We start from the raw sequence: 21,259 nt of genomic DNA, 5'->3' as shown, positions 1-21,259 counted from the left end.
TTTGGGACCTTGCTCTCTGAGTCTGGGAATAGAACAAGGTTATAATAGGAAATCTCTTTTTAACTTTGATCAAAACATTTTTTCATGAAGTGAATTGAGCGTGTCAAATGTTAAAGTCTAAGTACATTTCCTCTGCCTAGCTTAGGAGGATACAGGTAAACAATAGATCTACCTGATTCTCCAAAAGGGCTCACCTTCTGGTTACAATTTGCTTATCCAATGAAGAACACAATGCACAAAGGTAACCAACAGCTGGGTAGTGTGCCCCTATAGAAACTAATTCTTCACTGTCTCCTTCCACCATTGTAGCGTGTCAGCCACACCAGATCACTCAGTCCTTTGACTAATTCTGTACATTCAATTCTGTTTCAGGAAGCTCCAGTTAATTTCCATTTCTCTGCACACCTGTCACTCCCCGCACTTTCTGCCCAAACCCCCTCTAGCCTGCCATTAACCCAGAAATGCATGCATTTCAAATTTCTAGGTCTAAATTCTGAAACAGAATTCTGTTTCTTCTCATGAAGAACAGCAAAGAAGCTGCTGCCAGGTTTAAATTATTGTGGGGTCCCAAGTTTTGGTGCAGACCCACGTGGGTCAATGTCAGTACAGGACACCCAGTAGCCAAGAACCGAAGCTTCTTAGGAGGCTGGCATCTTGGGGCCAAGATCTAAATGCAGTGATCTTCCCTCCCACACCCACAATCAATTTTCCTCTTTAAAGGATTGCCATTCCTTCTTTAAAGAATTTCAGATCCCTGAGCTCAGGTAATAGTTGAAAGAGAGAAGAAAAAGAGATGGTAGAGATAAACGAGATAAAGGAGAGGGGAGGGGAAATTATACACATGAAATGTTTTTTTTGCCTGTAAATGGAAAAAAAAAAAGTTTGGCAAATTTTTATAGCTTTTGCATTTAAAACCAGAGCAGAGAAAGATACTTTTGAAGCACGTAGGCAAAGTTCCAAAGCAGAGCTTCTAGGAAACAGCAATTGAGGGAGGAAAGTTCAGGGGCCATCTGTATGTCACCAGTGCTCTCTGAAAGCCCTGGGAGGTGTTGGAGGGAAGTGGCATCCTGAGGCAGTTTATTTTATGGTGAGTCTAAAAATATTGGAGAGGACCATGAGGACCACATTTCATCACACAGCCTTCAGGGGCCCTGCAGTCTACTGGCCAGTGGCCACCAGGAGGTGGAAGGCCAGTGAACAACTGTGATTTCTCTGTCCTAATGATCTGGGGTATCACAGTAACCTTATTTTTGGAAACAGCCCCAGAATTGGAAGACCTTTTGCCTGTGGGACCCTCATTTCCACCTTGAGTACAAACAGAAGTCAGACAGAAAGTTGGTCACTGGCCATTTAGGTGCACACGCCAAGACTGGTTAGAGCTAAATATGAGTCTTGAGGGGTTAGTGCATAAGGTAGACATGGGGAGCACCCCACACCTGGGGCAGGTCCCAACCCCTCCCTGTTGAGAGAAGAAAGAGAAAAGCAACTTCCTAAGTTGAGAAACTTGTTGACCAGCTTATAAAATAGCCAACTGGCTGTGCCTTAGCTGTCCACTCTGAGGAATAGGGACTGAAAGACCCAATGCCCATTATGTGGCATCAAAGGGCATTACACATTTGCTTCCCTTCTGCTGTGGAGATTTCAGTGGAGAACCCACTGTCACACTCCAGTTCCTCACCTGAGAGGACAGACAAAGTAGAACACACAAGGGAATGAGAATGTTGATCTGGCTGTACAGGGAGTATGTGGGGCCTCGATCTGTGAAGCAGGACTAGCAGAACAGAAAAGATTCTTAGAGATTACCTGGGTTAAAAAACAAATGCTGAGAAGAGAAGAGACTGCCTGAGCTCACAGAGGAAGCTAGTGGTACAGATGACAGTAGAATGGTTCCTCTTTCTCTTGGTTTACTGTCTGTGATAGTGTAATTTATAATATATGTGTGGGCATTCAGATGATCAAAGTATATTTCTCACATGTATTTGGTCTTCCTAAAGCTCACAGTTCCTAAAATCCTTGGAATTTCCGGTGATAAGGGCTCTGAAGGTATCTTTTGTTATGTTAATACAAGTGACTTTTGTACCTCACCCAAGAGAAGGGGAGATGGGGGTTAGTTGCCAGGAGGTGCAACCACCTGATTAGAGGGTTGGAATTTTCAGTCCCACCCCCTAACCTCCACCCATGGGGAGGGGAGAGGAGCTGAGGGTTGAATGCCAATTATGACTATGTAATGAAGCCTCCATAAAAACCCAAAAGGACTGGGATTGGGAGCTTCCTGGTTGGTAAACAGGTGGAGGCTGGGAAAGTGGTGCACTCTGAGAGGGCATGAAGGCCCTGCGCGTTTTTCCTATACTTCACCCTATGCATCTCTTCCATCTGGCTATTGATTCATATCCTTTAGTAAACGGTAAACATGCTTCCCTGCGTTCTGCTCTCTCTAGCAAATGAACCAAACCTAAGGAGGAGATCATTAGAACTTCCGATCTACAGCTGATGGGTCAGAAGCACAGGTAATGGCCTGGGGCTTGTGTTAGCTTGTGAGGTGGGGATGGAAGACAGTCTTGTAGGACTGAGCCCTTAACCTGTGGAATCTGATGCTATCTCTGGGTAGATAGCATCAGGACTGAATTGAATTCTCATACAGCCTGCTGGTGTTCGATAATTACTTGGTGTTATAGGTAGGGGACTTCCCTCCCTCAAAGTTGGAATTGGGTCCACCAACACTAAAAGAGTATCCCTCCAGTCTCATCATACAATTTATAAGTGGCTCATACACATATACCCACACATTTATTGAACACCCTTTCTATGCCTAGTTCTCTCCTGGGTTTTAGGGAATGCAAAAGGATGGGAGGGGATGTGCTATTGGGAAGTGGAGGAATGTAATAATATCCTACATTTTCATAATCCTTTACAGTTTTCAAAGCACTGAACATACACTAGCTCATTTAAATTTTGGGTCTTTGGGTGGCTCAGTCGGTTAAGCCTCTGACTTCGGCTCAGGTCATGATCTTGAGGTTCATGAGTTCGAGCCCCGCGTTGGGCTCTGTGCTGATAGCTCAGAGCCTGGAGCCTGCTTCGGATTCTGTGTCTCCCTCTCTCTCTGCCTCACACTCTGACTCTCTCTCTCTCTTTCTCTCTCTCCAAAACAAATAAACATTAAAAAAATTTAAATAAATAAATAAATTTTAGTCCTCAAACAAATCTGAGAAGTATCCTCAGTGTATAAGTGAGAATGCAAACATTGCTCAAGGGTATACAAGAAGTGACATTGCAAGGATGCAACCCATATACTTGACCTTTAAGATTTTCCATGTAGCTAGAGAGATAAAGCACAAACAGGTGAAACAATTAGTAAGTTACATATGATAGCATGATAGTTAATTTAATTGATTCTTGTATGATTTAATGAGTTCCATCCATTTGAGATGCTTCTGAGTGAAGATGTTCAAAAGATAATAGAATCTAGGTGGAAGGAATGTAAGACTTGGGACCCATCCCATATAGATGGCAACAGAAATGGAAGTTGATGTATTTGAAATTGGCCCTTTCTGCAATGATCACCATTTTATTAACAGTATACAGGAACAAAAGAGAGGTAGTAGAACCGTTGTAATTATGAGAGCTGCAAATGGAGGCTACTTCATTGGAAGTCATCATTCATGAAACAAAAATATACTGAGGAATTGGCTCATGGTCTCCACTCTGGTTGGAATTCACATTCTCACAAGTCTGTCTGTGTGAGCTCTGGAAATTATTCAACCAACAACTCTCCAATAGTTGTTCTTTGTCTTTCCTCATGGCATCTTACCTCTATGTAGCTTAGTATTCAGGAAAACATTCAAGAGAACCCCTGTGCACATTTCTGCAACTTCTTCCATCTATGGTTTTGTCCTTTACGTATTCTGCCCATTGGATTCCAGCTCCATCAGCTTCCACCACTCCCATCTGTGTCTCCTGAATCCAACAAAATCACCACTCCCTCCAGTGCTTCTGGACACAAAATGTCTCCAGGGAGAAAGCCAGGATCCTCCTTGTTTTCACTTTGTTTCTTTTCTTTCTCTCAGGGAACACAATATGGTTCTGAAAAGAGTTATTTCATATATGCTGTCCAGGTTTCTAGCTGTTTATGATGTGAGGGAAATTTCACTACCACTTAAGCTTCCAACATGGCTGGAGGCTTAAGTGTTCCCACGTAGTTTTGAAGTGATGCAGATCTGCTATGAATGACATTTTAAATTAATCATGTATGTTAAAAATTTTAAGTATAACCATCTCAAAAATAAAAATGTAAAATAAAACTTCCAACCCAAGGGAGCATGAGGCAAGGTAGAATAAAGAAAGCGTGATCATTCCAATAGTAGATGGGAAGGGAGAAAAAATGAAGAAAAGAGAATTCCAGTGCCAAGAAAGGAAGTCAAGAGAAGCAACAGATGGGACTGTTTACTCCTGACAATATAGAGATGATTGAGGTATTTGGAAAAGACTTTAAAATAAATACTGGATGTTTAAAATTCTCAAAGAGCCAAAGGAGAAACTAACATCATGGAAGAATTAGAAACTATGAAAGATTAAAGGTAGACATTAAAAACCATTAGAAAATTAGAACTGAAATAAAAAATTAGGAAAAGCTAGACAGGATATTCTGAAGAAAGAATAATTCTTTGGAAGATAGAACTGAGAAAATCTACCAGGGTATAACAAAGAGGGATAAAGAAATGGGCAATTATGATATTCCTATCCAAATTTGTCCAAAATATATAAAATTCAACATGACTTAATTATACAGGAAATTTTACCAAAATCTATCAAAAAGGGTGATTTTAACATACTTCTCTCAGAAACTATTTTGATCAAAAAAAAATGCAAGCATCTAGGATTCTTGAATAACATGATTCTAAAGTTTTATCTACAAACGCATTTAGAATGTTGTGTAGAACAATAAAATGGGTGATACATCAGGTGATCACATGTATCAATCTGTTTCTAGACTATTCGCTACTCTGTTCCATTGTTGAATGTGTCTTTGCTTGTGCTCATGCCACAGTCTTAATTACAGTGTATTTATAATCCTTTCTTGTCTTCTACTCTGGAAGACAAAAGGTTCATCTGTAGATACCCTCCCCAACCTGTGCTTCAAAACTTTACAAATATATTGAGGGGTGATAAATCATGATCACCGGATGATCACCAAAACATTTGTTGCTTTTCTGTCCTCTGTAATAGACTTCCACCAGAAACCAAGCTTGGATTTCAAGCTTCTCTCTGGGCCAGAACTGATGAAAGTGCCCAAGGAAAAAGAGCCTATGAGTGCTAGTGTTAATTTACCACTTCTTCTAAGTGTTCTACTCCTGCTAGTTTCCTTTTCTAGCTAACTTTCCTTAGTAGCTCTTTGCTTCTAAGAACCAGAGACTGAATTAGTTTCTAACATTCATAAGCTTTAAGATTTTTTTTTTTAACTTTCCACATTGCCTTAAATTCGTCAAGTGTGTTATGGGGGGGAAGGCCATATATCTGAAGCCTATCAAGACATCAGCCCTGTTCACTTCAGCCTCACGAGTCCACAAACAGCTTTTCTGATTTTTCTTCATACTAGCAATGATGCCCTGATCTTTAGCCATGAGCCAGCACCAAGAACTGATACATCCTCCCTGGGGGGAATGAAGCACCTGCTGATCTTCAGCTCTGAATGGTTCTCTACTGCCCAAAAATTCAGTCCATCCAGTCCTCACTGTTTACAGACCTATCCAATGTCTTTAAAACATGTTTGTACTCTGTGTGGTTTTTCTAAGTGTTGTCAATCAGAGCACAGGCCTGTCAATTAGACTAGGATCCACTTCTCATGAAGGAAAAAAAATGGCATTTTTTACTCTGATTAAAAAAGTGTAAGTAGGTTGGTGAGGGCCCACCATAGCTAAAAAAATTGAGAGAAAAATTGTGTGCATTTCTATGTTAGCAAAGCAAGTTGTCAGTTACTTAGCATGAGTGGAGAAGCCCAAGGAGGTTCAACTCCAATACCCTTTCCCACTTGTCTGCCATGAGAGTAATCTCTTCTACTACAACCCAACCTCCTCTTACCTATAGACTCAATACTTTGGGTTATGAACAAAAAGCATGTTTATTTCCTTTGACAAAACAGGGAGGCCTCATTTTCTTGGTTTGGCACAAAGTCCTCAGTTGGTGGAGAAAGCAGCTTCTCCAGATCTAATTAATACAGGACATATAAAATTAGCACCAGCATCTAGCACACTTTGAAAGACATGAAGAGTCTAACAGTGAGGATCACACATTATAAATTATAAATGTAAGCAGGTGTGGGAAGAACTTAGGCAAGGTCTCCACCAGCCCATATGTGTATCCAGCTTTACGTAACAAGCTTGATATATGGGAGGTGTTACTAATAGCCTACTGAATATTTATTCCCCTCCTCCTCCTTATTTACAAAACCCCAATTTTGTTTGGGGAAGCAGGAAACAATAAACACAGATAAAATGCTTTGTCTCTCAGGCTCATTTGCAACTAGGGTTGACCAGGTGGCACAATTGTGTTTGGTATTTAAGGGGAAATCTGTCGGATATGGAAAGTTTGTTCTTCTGGTTACAGAGATAACCCCAGCTGGCATATGCCTTTTGTCCTTCCCTCTTTATCCTGCTCCCACCTAGAACACACTTCTGATGCCTGAAGATAAAGCAGCCATTTTGAAAAAATACCATAAGAGATATTTTCTTGAGAAGCTGCACTACCCCAAACCACCAACCTCCAGACTTCTTGTTATGTGGGAAAAATAAACCTTATCTGTTACATGCAGCCAAAGGCAATCCTAGTTGATGGGGATGAGAAGTTTTTACAGGTTTATATAAACATACAATCTAGTAGAGTTTCTGAGAATTTGAGGAAGGTATTTCAAAAATGAGGACTGATCAACTGTGCCATAAAGGAAAACATGGAAAGAAGAAGGCCTTATGGGAATAATGAGGAAAAATAGTGTTAGGTTATTGGGGGTTCACTGGGAACATTGAGTGAACATTTTCCAAACCCATTCATCACACACTACAGAATTATTTATACTTGCCTTTGCTATCTACACCCCGAAGTCCTTCTCATCGTAGCTTGTGTTGCAGTCTTTCTGCCTCTCTTTCAAAATGTACCCCCAAACCTTTCCAAAATTTGTCCTGAGCAGGATCTTGTTATTCTTGCCTATCTCCTCACACCTTTACAATCTATTTTCTTCTGCAAGTGCGTCTTGGCCCTTTCCAAAGTAACTCAACTAAATTGGTTTGGTTGCTTTGATTTCTCCTTCTTACCCATTATCCACATTTGTATAATGAAACCAGGAATAGAACTTACAAAAAACAAAATTATCTTTAGCATGAAAAGGAACGTGGGAGTCCTTAACATTCCCTTTTTATTATTTTTTAATTACACATGGATATGCATAATTAAAATACACTCTTACACACATACATTCATGTGCCTTTGTTAACACGTAGTATCCAGAAGAATCTTACTCAAACAAGACTTGGTATAATAAGGATCAAATGTCAACTCCCACCTTGGCCCACCCCTCTAATTTAACATGGCTAAACTATAATTTGCATCACTCAATCCCTAAAATGGGAGCTTAATCAGCACATTTCATGACATTCAAAGCAATTCAGAAAACTACTTTTGAAAAATAACATAAAGCACCACACATTCCATAAATCCTCTCTCCTTCCTGCAAATCTGGAAGATGGGAACACCCTTTCCTCTCCCTGAGCATGTCCAGCCTGCTTCACCGACTGCCATGTTACATGGGAAGCCCCAGTGTCAGTCCCCTTTGAGCTCTCAAGGCCACATCCCAAGAAACACTTCCTGCATTAGGAAACAGTGCCCTTGCTTCTAAAGCCACATCTCAGATTTTATTTTTGGTTTCTGATGCCCTTTTTATTGTCATCTGTCTTTCATCAATCTCCCATGGAGACTTCCAGCTACCAGTACTAATGACATTATACACAGTACTACCATTGATGCCAACATGAAATGGAAATACATATTTTTTTTGTTAGAGTGTATAAACTTCCTGGTTTAATGAAGCAAAGCTACACTGAAAGTTTATCTAACTCCGTTTATAATAAGAAAATGCCTTGGTGCGTGTATTTGTGTTGTAAAGAAAAGCTAAAATTAACACTTTTAAGACCACCTCCAACACACGAGTAAACCTCGTTAGAAGCAAAAAAGAAAATCAAGGTAAAAGTTGATTAAAACACCAAACCAAATTAAATTTGATCTAATAGTGTTTACTTGTTTTAACATCTGGAAAAGTTTGGGCATACACTGCAAACATTTTTAACCTAATTTAAAAATAAATTATGCTTAGTTTCCACAGATGTATTTAAGTTAGGTCCTTTTAAAGAAATCATTCTTTAGGATTTTTTTTTTTTTACATTTAACAGGCAAGAATTTGAATCATAAGGTGCCAATGGAAAGAGTATCTAAATATCTCCCTAATGGGCCCTCAAAAGAATAACCCAATATTTAAAAAATACAGTTTACAAAGATCCTATACCCTCTGCTGGGTGAAAAACAGAAATATGTGGAGGATCTCCTCAGTAGGGGTTGCACAGGAGTATTTTCACCTGCGGAGAAGGGAAAAAGAAGTAGCTGACAGGGCCTCCCCACAGATCCTGACTACGAGGATATGCACTAAACTCCAAGAAAGTGAAAGGCTCCTGTACAGTTGAGGGATTTAGCTGATATTCCTATGGGCTCTAAGGAAAGGAAGATGCTATGTCTCCTGCAGCCCTTATAGGCTCTGCTCTTCCCATCTCTGCCCAACATATATTCCCCCCCCCCCCCCACAGTGGCCAAAGTGTAGAAACTATTCTCCCAAAGCCCATGGCTGTTTGGTGTTAAAGCTTGCAGCCCTTTCACCCCATCTCATATACCAAGGAAGCCTCTACGTGCTACTGGGTAGGAAAGAGTGGGGTAGGTATTTATGGGAACAGAATTTATTTAGGTATTTATTGGGCAGAAAATGGTGAAAAGGGAATTTGAAGACCTACTCTCACCTTGATCAAGTCTAAAGCCCTGCTCTTCTGTTACCAGGAATGTAAAGATTTGCCTCATTTTTGGTTGGCATCAGCTTAGCTGTTTACAGGAATCCAGTTCCCCAACACCCTACTTCTCTCTCTACCCCTCCTCTGCCCTTGCTTTGTCAGCTCCATCTTTCCTGAATTCACAAAATAGTCTGTAGCTTCTTGATGGATGGGGTCATCTCTTAGACTTATTTTTCATCTTCCCAGTCACAGCCTAACATAAGCCTTCCTGAGTACACAGCAGGCGGTGAGTTCTGGGGGTGGAGGGTGGTATTGAGAAAACACAGGGTTGATTCATCTTTTGTCTGTGGGCTTTTTCAGCACCCATTCAATATCCTAGAAGAGAGTTATTACTTGATACAAACAGTACATAAAAATGTAAGTTGTAAGTAAGAGAAACGCCCCCACTTTTCCCCCTCCTCTGTTCTCTCTTCCCACGGCAGTGCACCTTCTGGATGCAGCCAAGAGCTTGCCCTACTAAGGGTTCAGGCAGAGGCTGTGAGCTTTGTGTGTTTGGTAAGGGCCGTGGTCAGCAAAGTTGGTTTTCTTATTAGAAAAGTCTGTTTTATACTGTGATAAAGCTTCACACTTGTGATTTAAAAAATTCTGTGGCAGAGACATAACCTCCCTCTAAATTCTCATCTCATGGCGTAACTTCATCCACAAACTCATAACTCAGAGCAGCCTGTGGTTGAAAATCATGTACACATTTACTCCTTATTTCTTGTTGCTAGAGGGTAACATAGGTTAGCCACAGAATAATCCTTAAAACAGTAAGAATCATAGCTATACCTCTCTTTTCTCAGCTGAATAAGCGTCAATAAACTTAGTGCATACCCCTTTAAAACCTAATCAATTCTGGGGCACCTGGGTGGCTCAGTTGGTTAAGTGTCTGACTTCAGCTCAGGTCATGATCTCACTGCTCAGGAGTTCAAGCCCCATGTGGGGCTCTGTGCTGACAGCTCAGAGCCTGGAGCCTGCTTCCAATTCTGTGTCTCCTTCTCTCTCAGCCCCTCTCCTGCTCACACTCTGTTTCTTTCTCTCAAAAATAAACAAACATTAAAATAAGAAAACACAACAAAACTAATCAATTCTATTTTTTTCTACTCCCTTTATCATTACGTTTTTTGCTCTTCTACCTGGAACACTGGTTGTCAAAGTATGGTCCCTGGACCACCAGCATTAATATCACCTGGGAACTTAGGAATGCAAATTCTCCAGGTTTTTTCCCAAACCTATCACATCAGAAACTCTGGATGGGGCCCAGTAATGTGTGTTCTAACAAGAGATGATTCAGATGCATGCTCAAGTTGGAGAACCACTGACTAAGTACCAGTAGCCTGGCTTTATAGGAACTAAGTGTCCTGGGCATCTCAGAGAAAACAGTTGTCACCTTAGCCTTCACACTTGTAAAGGTAGGACAGGGAGAAATACATGAGACCCTGGGGCATGCCTCCAGACAGCATCACTATATAAAGCATAGTCTGGCCAATCCACATGTTAGCACTGCTATCCTGATTGAAGGAAACACCCCAGAAGACAACTGACTTGGAATTTGAGAGGAAGCGATTGCACATCATAATCAGTAAATTGCGTGGGGATGAACAGAAGCATCTGCTACTAACATTTTCAAAGCTACATTTTTCACAGGTACATTCCAGAGTGTAACAAACCATTTCCACATGTGGGGGCTGATCTTTCAACTATATATCTTACCTGCCTTTTGTGTCATCACAGATTTCTTTAGAAGTTAAAGTTCACTTCAAAGTCATAGTGAAGCCAAAAACTATTCCAGGTGCAGTGATGAGTCTTCAGAGATGTTGGTGATCAAGGGCTAGGCAGAACCGTGAATTAGGGGAGGGCTGCTGGAGCTAAACTGCCTTACTGCCCCTCTCACTTCTGAGATGCCCCTGGCCCACTTCAATTATATGGATGCATATTAGAATCCTTGAGGGACCTTATTAGCATATCGATGCTTAGGCTCCACTCCTGGAAGTTCTAATTTAGTTATTCTGGGTAGGGTCTATGCATTGGTACTTTTAAAAAGCATTCCACGTTCTTCTACTGTGCACCCCAATTCTAGGACCACTGAATTAAATGAGTATTTCTTGAGTACTTACTATGTGTGAGTTCCTAGTAAGGCAATAGAAGATTCCAAAAAGCATAAGGAAAGAGGGTGTGTCTTCAAGAAGCATAGAGTGGTGGGGGTGCCTTCGTGTCTCAGTTAGTTAGTTGAGTAACCGACTTTGGCTCAGGTCATGATCTCACGGTTCGTGAATTCCAGCCCTGCATCGGGCTTGCTGCTGTCAATGAAGAGCCCACTTCAGATCCTTTGTCCCCCTCTCTATCTGCCCCTCCTTCACTCATGCTTGCTTTCTCTCTCTGTCTCTCTCTATCTCTCGAAAAAAAAAAATTATAAACAAAGCATAGAATGGTGGAATGTGGAGCAAAATATACACACCTAACTAGAACCCACAGTGGTCTATAAGTGCTGCATTAGAGTTACTCAGTTACCTGGGTTAAAGACAGGGTAGAGTTAATTCTAGACTTGCTTTTAATTTGGTTTTGGAGGATTTTTATCAAACAAGGGAGAAAAACCATTTGGGACTGAGAAAATGAAAATAAACAGAAGTGTGAAGACAAGAAAGTTCAAGAATTTTGTAGGGATCAGTAAATACTACATAGCCACTGCATATAGGGAATGAGGTTAGCAAAGTCATTCAGGCCAGCTTTTAAAGGCTTTTTGAATGTCACGGTAACAATTTGAATCTTATTGTCAATGAAACGTAATGTTATGATACGTGTTTTAGAAAGATATATCACTTAGAAGATAACTACTATTTCTACCGATAAAACTGTTGTATGTTTAGCCAATTAAACAAACACTCATTGATCATTTCATTTACTCTGTTGCAAATTCCTGCACTAGATACTTTGAGGAATTAAAAATGCCCACGGCAACTGTTTACAATCATAATTGATTGTTGAACCTTACACTCTTTTATACATCTATTCTACCTACAAAATAGAATTTTGTGGGATAAATAGCCAACTTCTGTTACTGCTAAATTTCTAAAAAAAGTCATTTGTTTATGGTAAAAGTAGCACACTGGAGCCACTTAGAACATTAGCCCAGATCACCTGGCTGACGTAGTATTTGTCAGATTTCTCTGCTGTAACCTTTTCTCCCTTTCCATGTATACACTTTGAAAGGGAGTAACTATGCACACCGCCTTGAGGGCAGAGTGTCTACATAAATAATTGGGACTGCTACATGAGACATTTGTCTACTCTCCCTCATTTGTTTTATTCAATCATTAATTTATATTGCTATAAACTCAGATATTTCTTTTATACTTTGTATTAGAATCCAACACTGCATTATTTATTGTGGCTTTTTTTTCTTCACGTGTCTGGGCAATTTTCCATTCTTTTAAATCATAATTCTAAAAACATGGTTATATAATTAAGTATTCAGGTTGTTATCAATTTTAAGCTGAGCTCTTTCTATATGAACTATGGTATAGGGATGTTTGTGATTGCAAAGAACAGAGCTAACATCACTTCCATTCTTCAAAAACTAATATGGGAAGGAAGAAGTAGTTAATGTGGGGTACTAATGCCAGCTGTTATAAGCAGTTATTTGGAAATCCAGGAGAATCTGAACATCCTAGAAAACTAGATATTCAATAAATGATTCTCTTCACCTAACCCATTCTACCTCACAAATGTTCTTGGGTTGCCTTTAACAAGAAAAGAGCACTCATTTCTCTCTACTTTTGCCATTAATATCAGCATTAATTACACCCTCTGCCAAAATATGCAGAATATTTAAATTGTCACTAACTCTTATGATTCTAAGCAGACTCCCAACACTGCTGTGGTGAAATCTGGGAGGTTGGTCAGGATGAGTCCTACAGTTTCAGGCTGACTTTGGGGAGAGATCCGATTTACCACGTGCAACCAGAACATTGCTCCTTGATTTTCACCAAATGTCTGCAAAGAAAGCAACTTGTTCAAAGTCACTGTGTAAGAAGAGGAAAATAATAAACCTCTTAAGATACATATTGCCAAACCACGACCGTACCCATATGTCAGTGAGAGCACAGAAGAACATCTTATCCTTTCTGACCTACTGTGCACTGCCCATTGGTCTTCCTTCAGTTCACTAGGCTCACCTTCACCACCTGTCAAGGGCCCGCCATGGGCCTCTCCGCTCACCTTCAGTAGACGTTCCCAACCACTCATAGGATCTTGTTGACAAGTGTACTTCCTCTCCTTGGACATCCCCATGATAATGAACCCACCTTGGTCCATCCACAAGCCCAGCAGGAAACTAGAGCATCTTGAGCAGATGCTTCCTCTTGACTCCAGCCTTTGGATGAACATTATTGGCATCTCCCGACTTCTGGAGTCGAAGCCAGGGGAAAACGTTAAGTACCCCTTGATCTCCTTACAAAACTAAAGGAGAGCATGACTCTAGACTTCCACGTACACTTCCTCTTCTGGCAAAAGAGCTTCTTTGCCATCTGTTTCTGATGTTTTTTTCTTGTCTCATCTTGCCAAGCAGACTCACAAGAGCTCTCCCCTACTTCTCTGCTGCTTTGTGAATTCTCTCCCAAAGTGTTTACTGAATCCTCCTACCACTTAAATTGTTCTATTCACCTATTAACCTACAGACCCCAGGCCTAACTTCAAGGCACAATTCAAAATTTACCTACCCCTAGGCCCCCTGTGAGCTCCCATCCCAGAAATTTCTCCTATCCTGCCCACATGGTGTATCTTCTCTTCTGTAGGAATGGTCTGTTATTCTTCCTCTGAAGGCAGAAAGTGGGTCCTATGCATCCTTTATATCCCTGAAAGCCATGAACATCAGGAATCATTTTCTAATGTATGTGTGCATGAGACCTGTTGGTAAACCACAGAAATGATCCTACAAGGGATATGGAGCTGATATTTTCAGCCATTTCAGGTATATGGATGTGGATGAAGAGCAGCATGTGGATGAAGAGGTTTGCTGAAAGTCAAGTCGGTACTTATCTTTGCTCCCTTCTCCAACATCATAAAAGATATGAACCCCAAATGACAACTAAAGTGAAAGAGAGGATTATAGATAGTCAACAAAATTTAGGAAACAAGAAGAAGATAAACAAGTAGTAACTAAAATCTGATAGCCAGTCAAGGGTCCATGGAGCCAAAAGGTGCCAATCGATTCACCCATACAACTCTGGAACGGCACAGAGATGGGAGGGTGTCGAGTATCTCCAAATGCTGAGGTGTAGATTGAGCCTGCTCACACAACCAATCACCTTTCCTCTAGCCAGGCACAAAACAGCTTTCCCCTCTGGAGACACTTTGGACTTGAGGTCCCCAGGTTCAGTTAAAGGCGAGGGCAAGGTACCAAAATAGAAAGGGAAGAATGTAAGTAAACATCTGCATGTGAAATGGTGAAACCCACCATCTTTCCCTACCCAGCAGCCAGAACACGGGAGCCAGACTTGTCCTTGTTCTCCCCAGGCAGGGAGCTGGAGAATCCTCCCAGAGAAACTGGCCAGCCCCATGGGAAGCGAAACCTACTGATCCTGAGGACCCAAAGAAACAGCCAGGTCCTCACCCAATAATCCCAAAGCAAAGTCTGCAGATTACTGAGCACACCTCCTTTCCCCACCCCAATCATAGCTACCAAACACACACACACACACACAGGTTCACATCAGCTTTTTAGGGACTCAACTTGAAAAGGAATCTTTGACTGTATGTTAACTATACTGGAATGAAAAAGAAATTGAATCTCTGTGCCATTCACTTGTACTAAGACATCTGTGCTAAGTTTCTAATATGAGTCTAAACCAGAAAAATAAAATAAAATAAAAAAGAGAGAGAGACGGAGACAGAGACAAAAAGAAAGAGAAAAAGGCAGGGTGGGGAAATTACTCAGAGGAAGTAGAAGAAATTAAGGCAACTGAGGAAACATGAAACATTTTTTTAAAGAATATTCTTAGATATAAGAAAAGATATTAAATCAATGCAGAAAAGAATAAGTGCTAATAAAAAAAAACACTAGATAAGAACTCTGAGAAACTCAAAGTCTCATGGCACTTAAAATTATTATTTAAAATTCAATAAAATATATAGAGGATTAAATTTAAGGAAATCTATAAAGCATAACCAAAAAATGATAGAAAAGGAAAACAATAAGCTAGAAAATTAAAGATAAACCCATGAAGACTGACATTCAACTGACGAGCTAACTGGAAGGAAGGGTCAGAGAAAGAAACTATAAAAATACATACTGTATAAAATAGAAACTATATATTTATATATGATATTCTTGAGCCAAGGGATATGTTTTTCCAGATCAAAAGGGAATATAGCCTGCCCAGCATGTTGAATCGAAAAGAGGATTCGTCAAGTCATGTAATCGTAAAATTTGGGATAAAGAGAAGCCCTAAAAGTTTCCAGAGAGAAAAAGCATACAAACAATTTTTCCCACACAAAGAATTAGGAATAACGTACTGCCTCATACTTTTCAAAAAATAGCATTGGGAGCAAGTTAAAAGTAGAGAAATGCCTTAGAATTCTAATCTAGAAATCTATACTCAAAATACACTCAAATATGCAAGTAGAGGAAAAATATCATCAGACATGCTAGGTTTTACAATATTTTTCCACCGTGTATTTTTTCTTAGGACACTACTAGAAGATATGATTTCCCCCCAATACTAGGGTTTAAACTAAGAAAGAGGAAGAAACCAGGGATCTAGCTTATGAGGCAGACGAAGGCAATTCCCAGGATGACGATCAAGACAAATCCTAGGATACCAGTGATGCATCAGCCCCAGAGCATAAACAATCCTGACTGGCAGAGGAAGACAGGACAGATGGTGCTAGAAGGAATAACTCTAAGAAAAAACAAAGCCTGAAAGATTGCCTGAAGTATTTGTTCATATTGAGAAGTGCTCGATAGCCCTGTTAGAAAAGCTAGGGAAGAATTAGTTGTGTGGATAACAATACGAAACAAAAGAAGGAATTATTGACTACAAAAACTTGTAGAGAAAGATAATGAACAATCGTATACTGTAAGGCTCATCTTTGATTAATATTCACATAATTATATGACATTAAATACTGAATATTGGTTTGACTAAAAGTGGTGCTTAAATATAAAGGGGGAACGGGGAGATGAGATGTACATGTGTTTGTGGCAGGGGCAGATGGGTGATATCGAGAGAGTGAAATTTTCATCTTTCATAGAATTAAGTCAATAGGTAACATCTAAAATTGAAACACTGCGGAAAAAGACAGCAAAAACATGATATGGAGAAATATGGAAGAACATTCCAGATGAAAAACAACAGCAAGGAACACAGTGGTTATTCCTGAAGGATAGAAGTCAGAGGTGGGGAAGGGTGGAATAAGGAACTGCTGTTTTGTATTATAAGATTTATAATGTTATTTGACTTTTGCTTTTCAGTGAAGCGGTATGGTATGGTGCTTCAAAGCCCAGACCTGGGTTTGGATTTCATCCCTGACACTTGCCGACTGTGTGAACCTGGTCAGGAATCTTAACCTCTCCATGCCTCAACTTCCCCTTTCAAACAGGAGTACTAATAATGCCTGAATCAGTTAATAAATTAAAACACTGAGAAGAGTCATGTTCACTGTTCCAAAACTATTTGTTAGTGTGATTAAACTACCTACCTATGTTACTTAAAAACTAAAATTAAAATTGAAAAGAATCAAGCACTATGCAAATTTTACTTCTGAAGACTGTTCTTTCTTCATATAAAGTAACAGTCAGAATCTTATGCTCAATTTTGCTCTAAATGTACCAGTTTCTGTTGCTTTCCTTTTCTACAGAACATGTCCAGGAACACAGAACAGCAACTACTGAGAGGGGTGGGGCTTCCAGAATGGAATGGCTGTGTAAGGAGCGGTCCACACCATCCCCACCATTGCTCAAGCCCTCCCTTGGCTTGGAGATCACAGCATCAGTCCAGAATGCACCAAGTCTGACTTTGGGCTTGTGCTTTTCAAGGCAACAAGTCATAAATCATCCTAGATCACTGCGGTCATCCCGAAAAGACTTGCTGTCCTGCCAGGGTCTCAGACAGAGCTCTTTGTGTTTCAGAAGTGAATGAAAGAAGCATGCAGACACATTCTAGGAACCAAAGCCTCACTCGTTCCTCGAGGGCAGAAGCAGACCCTCCCTTACCGTCCACTCTTCTCTGCCCTGTGCCTTCTTCTGACATCACCCTATGGAATCAGTACACAGTGGAAAAGCTAGAAGGCCTCTGCTGTTTCACTCACGCATACTTCTCTCTTATTCAGCTACAACCCAGACTCTCATCAGCACCCACGCAAGAGGAGAAACCAGGGTGACCTGCTCCACAACAGAGCACATATGCACACCACAGTGAAACTAAGTGCTTTCCTTACAGAACGCATGCATGTGAGTGTATGCATGTGAATGTATGCACGTGAATGAGTCTGCTCATAGCTCTAACATCTACTCACTCTGGGACCTTGTATTAATATTGTCAGTTCTCCTGACCTCATTCTGCTCTGCTATAAAATCTGAGTCAAAGAATCAACACCCCCATTTCCCCTAGGGTTAACAAGGCCTGAGGCAATGAGGGGACTCACACAAGGTGACACTGAATTAGAACTGGGACTCAAACCACAGTCTACTAAGCCCAGAACATTGCTCTTTCCATGGTGCCTGATCACTGCCCAATGTCCAAACTATCATCTCCCAATCACAGACTCTTCTATGTGAAAACCGGAATCCCATACAGTAATCCACAGAAAGTATCATTTTTTCATGATATGATAATTCCTTTCCAAGGCTCCAGCATTAGATTTTGAGCTTACCAAGAAATTCCCAACTAAAATAACAAATGGAAGATTAAAAGCTCCAAATCAGTTTTAAACAACCCTATACTTGCATGTACAGTCAAATTGGCAAATCTGACAGCAAGTTCTCAGACAAAGTCATAAACTCACCCTGCTGCAGACCCGCAATACCAGCCTCTCGGGAAGGGAGCTGCTTCTGAACAAGTAACTGAGATGGAGAGCCAATGCTCCCCTCCCTCCCCTCCCCTTCCCTGCCCACACCCACCCAAAGGCCAGTCTCTACCAAGCTGTTTGGCAACTCTGTTCAAGACAGCTTAAGGTCCAGGAGTGGATTAGGAACAGCTAACACTCTGGCAATCATTCTCCTTTCCCTTGAGCCCAGACTTCAGTGGGCGTGCAATGTGGCATTTTGCTTCTGATTTCAACCACTTCCCCAGCAATTCAGCACGAGAAAAATAAGAGCCGGTGCCAGCACAGGAGCAGCCAGCCTCAAGTCCTCCACCTCCCGCCATGGAAAGACCCTTGGTGACCAGGCCATCTCCCATCTCAGGACTTCAGGAGCAGGCCACTGATGGCCTGTAGGATGAGGCAGGAAGGTTCATCCTGTGCTGTTGCCTTCCCTTCAAGCCAAAGAAGCAGATGGGCCTTCCATCCTGCTGAAAGCAGCCTGGGAAATCTACAAGGATGGACAAGCCATTTTGCTTTTAAGCCACTCATGGCAGTTGTTGAAAATTAACATTACATATCCTGTGTATCTGTGGAATTGCCAGAGTTAGGAAGTCTAGAACACAAGCTAGAGAGACACTGGGCACATGATCTTCATTTGCTAGTTCCCCCTGGGTTTCTGGCCTTGCCTCCCTTCCTCACCTTCCACTTAAGTGACAAACGATTCAGAACACATCTCTGAACGTATCATGCCCTTCACATGAAATTATCCAGGGCTCCTCGGAACCTTCGGCATAGAGTCCCATTCCTCGGCATGTGCCTTCAGATGGCCCCACCAGCTTCTTCTCCTGCCAGTTCTCTACTGAATCCTGGGCTTCAGTATTGCGAAGCCATGCATAGCCCAGGGCCTCTCTCACCTCTTAATTGTTGAACATGCATTTCCCTGTTCTCAGACAACCTCCTCCCCCTTTCCAATAGCCCGACACCTCAGTGGAAATGCCAACTCCCTCCAGAAAACCCTCCTTGGCTCTTCCAGTACTCTGAGTATTGAATGTTCCTCCATGGAAGATTCACTATGTTCCTAAAATGACCTCTATCAAGACCATTTTAACAAATCTGTCTCTCAGGCTGGTCTCTGAGCTCTTTATGAGGGATAGTAACTTTCTTTTCTGAGTGCCTACATCAGCACCTAGTGAATGGAATGTGTTCAGTGACTGTGTGTTGATTCAATAATTCTTAAGGGCAGAGAATATGCTGTATTCCTTTTTTTGAGCCTTTAAAAAACAGATGCTTCAAGTGGTTTGTGCATGACAGAATAAACCAAAAAACTGTATTTCCTCAACCTAAAGAATTTGTGCTTTGTCTTCAGACAAATGCTTGTCTGAGAGTCAATGATGTCAACCTGCGGCTTTGTCTCTAAGTAGATTGTCATGCCTGCACTCTCCAAGAAACAGTTTGCTACTTGTGTTCCCTCCCTGCTGGCCTCAGGCACTCTGCCTCCCATTCCATTTCCTCCTTCAGTCTGTGAAACACCTCCCTGCAGCCTTCCTTTCCTCCAGGTGACCTTCCATGGAACAGGGGTCCCACCCTACCTTGCTTGCTCCAGATGTTTGAGCCCCTCGGGGGACTCACAGATAGAAAGCACAGGAGAAGCTTGCTTACCTTTTCATTTGGATAACTGCACCTGTGACCCATGGATGGTATAGGCTTCTGGAGGCCCTCCATGTTTCTCACACAGTTCTGTGAAAAAAAAAAAAAAAAGTCCTCGTTATTGTCTAATGAAGGTAGACACAACAGGGGGGTTATAAAATGAGGTACGATAAAATAAGGGGGTTAAAAAGGATTGTTACTTTACTTCCTTATGCCAGTTCTGCCTCCTGCAGCCTAGAATGTTCACTTTGCAGTAGATAGAATGGGCTGACGTGTATATAAGCTTACTAATGTGAGCCTGAGGTTTCTCTAAAATTGTCAATAATCACCTTTCAGGAAGCAGCAGTAGGCTTTAGCCAGCATCTGACATGGCCTACAAATTTTGGAATCAGCCATTTCTGAGGAAGCCCATTTTTGTAAAGGGGCCACCAACACACCCAATAGACACTCTCTGGCAAGTTTGTGAATTGCTACAACATAAAAAGGCAGGCCCGGTTTGAATTACCAGGCTCCAATCCCTCACTGGAACTCTGGTCACACTCACTACACAAACCATCTGGAGCCTCACTCTGGCACTTTGTTATTTACTCGGGGTCCCAGGTGGAATTAGAGCCCATAATTCACTGACGTCCGCCCTCTTCTCCATGGACAGCATCATACCTCATCTCAGCAGTCGCTCCCTGGCCATCCATCAGCCATTCCAATTTGTGAATCCCTTGCCAAAGTAGATGTTTTTCTTTGGGGATTATCATTATAAATTAATGTTTTAAATTTGGGGACTAGTCTGCCATTTTGCAGAGCATCTTGCCTTTTTTCTCTTAATCTCACATGTCTCAAACTTATAAAGGACCCACTTATTCATCCCATTTTTCCTTCTTCCCTTCATAAAGAATTCTGGTCACCAGCCCACCATATGCTCCAACCTCTTTTACTTCTCTGGGAATTCATTACTAAACCAACCAACCAACAAGTGATGAAAAACTCCTACCAGCTCAAGGTCCTCAATGAGAAGACCACTGCTCATCAGTTAAGACTGAGCATGTTACTGAATGTCTCTGTGCCTCAGCTTATCAGAGGATGAGGCATGAAGAAGTCTAGTCATAAAACATGTAGTGGTCCATCCTGGGTGGTAGCAAAGGAAGGGCCCTCTTGGTGAGCAAAAGTCAAAAGAGAGGGAGAGGTATGATGTGTCCGAGAATTGGAGAAGTACAATTGGAGGGTCTTCTGGAATGTAGGGAACAGGTGAAGGAGCAGAAGAAAATGAAACTGAAGAGCATGTGGGGTGAAATGATGAAAGCCCTTGAATACAATGTATAGAAGTCTGGATCGGTTTTTTCAAAGTGATACAAAGTCATTAAAAGTTTTAAGAAGGGATATCATGTGTTTAGACTGTTTTTAGAAATACCATTGTCAGAAAGATGGAGGCAGCATTGAAGACATGCAGAATTAAGGGGAAAAATCCATTCAGGGGACTGCAAGGCAGGTGAGAATAGATACAAGCCTGAAGGTTGCAA

Source organism: Panthera tigris, chromosome A3 (genome assembly GCF_018350195.1).
Source record: "Panthera tigris isolate Pti1 chromosome A3, P.tigris_Pti1_mat1.1, whole genome shotgun sequence".
Taxonomy (NCBI): domain Eukaryota; kingdom Metazoa; phylum Chordata; class Mammalia; order Carnivora; family Felidae; genus Panthera; species Panthera tigris.
Note: the sequence above shows the minus strand (reverse complement) of the source record.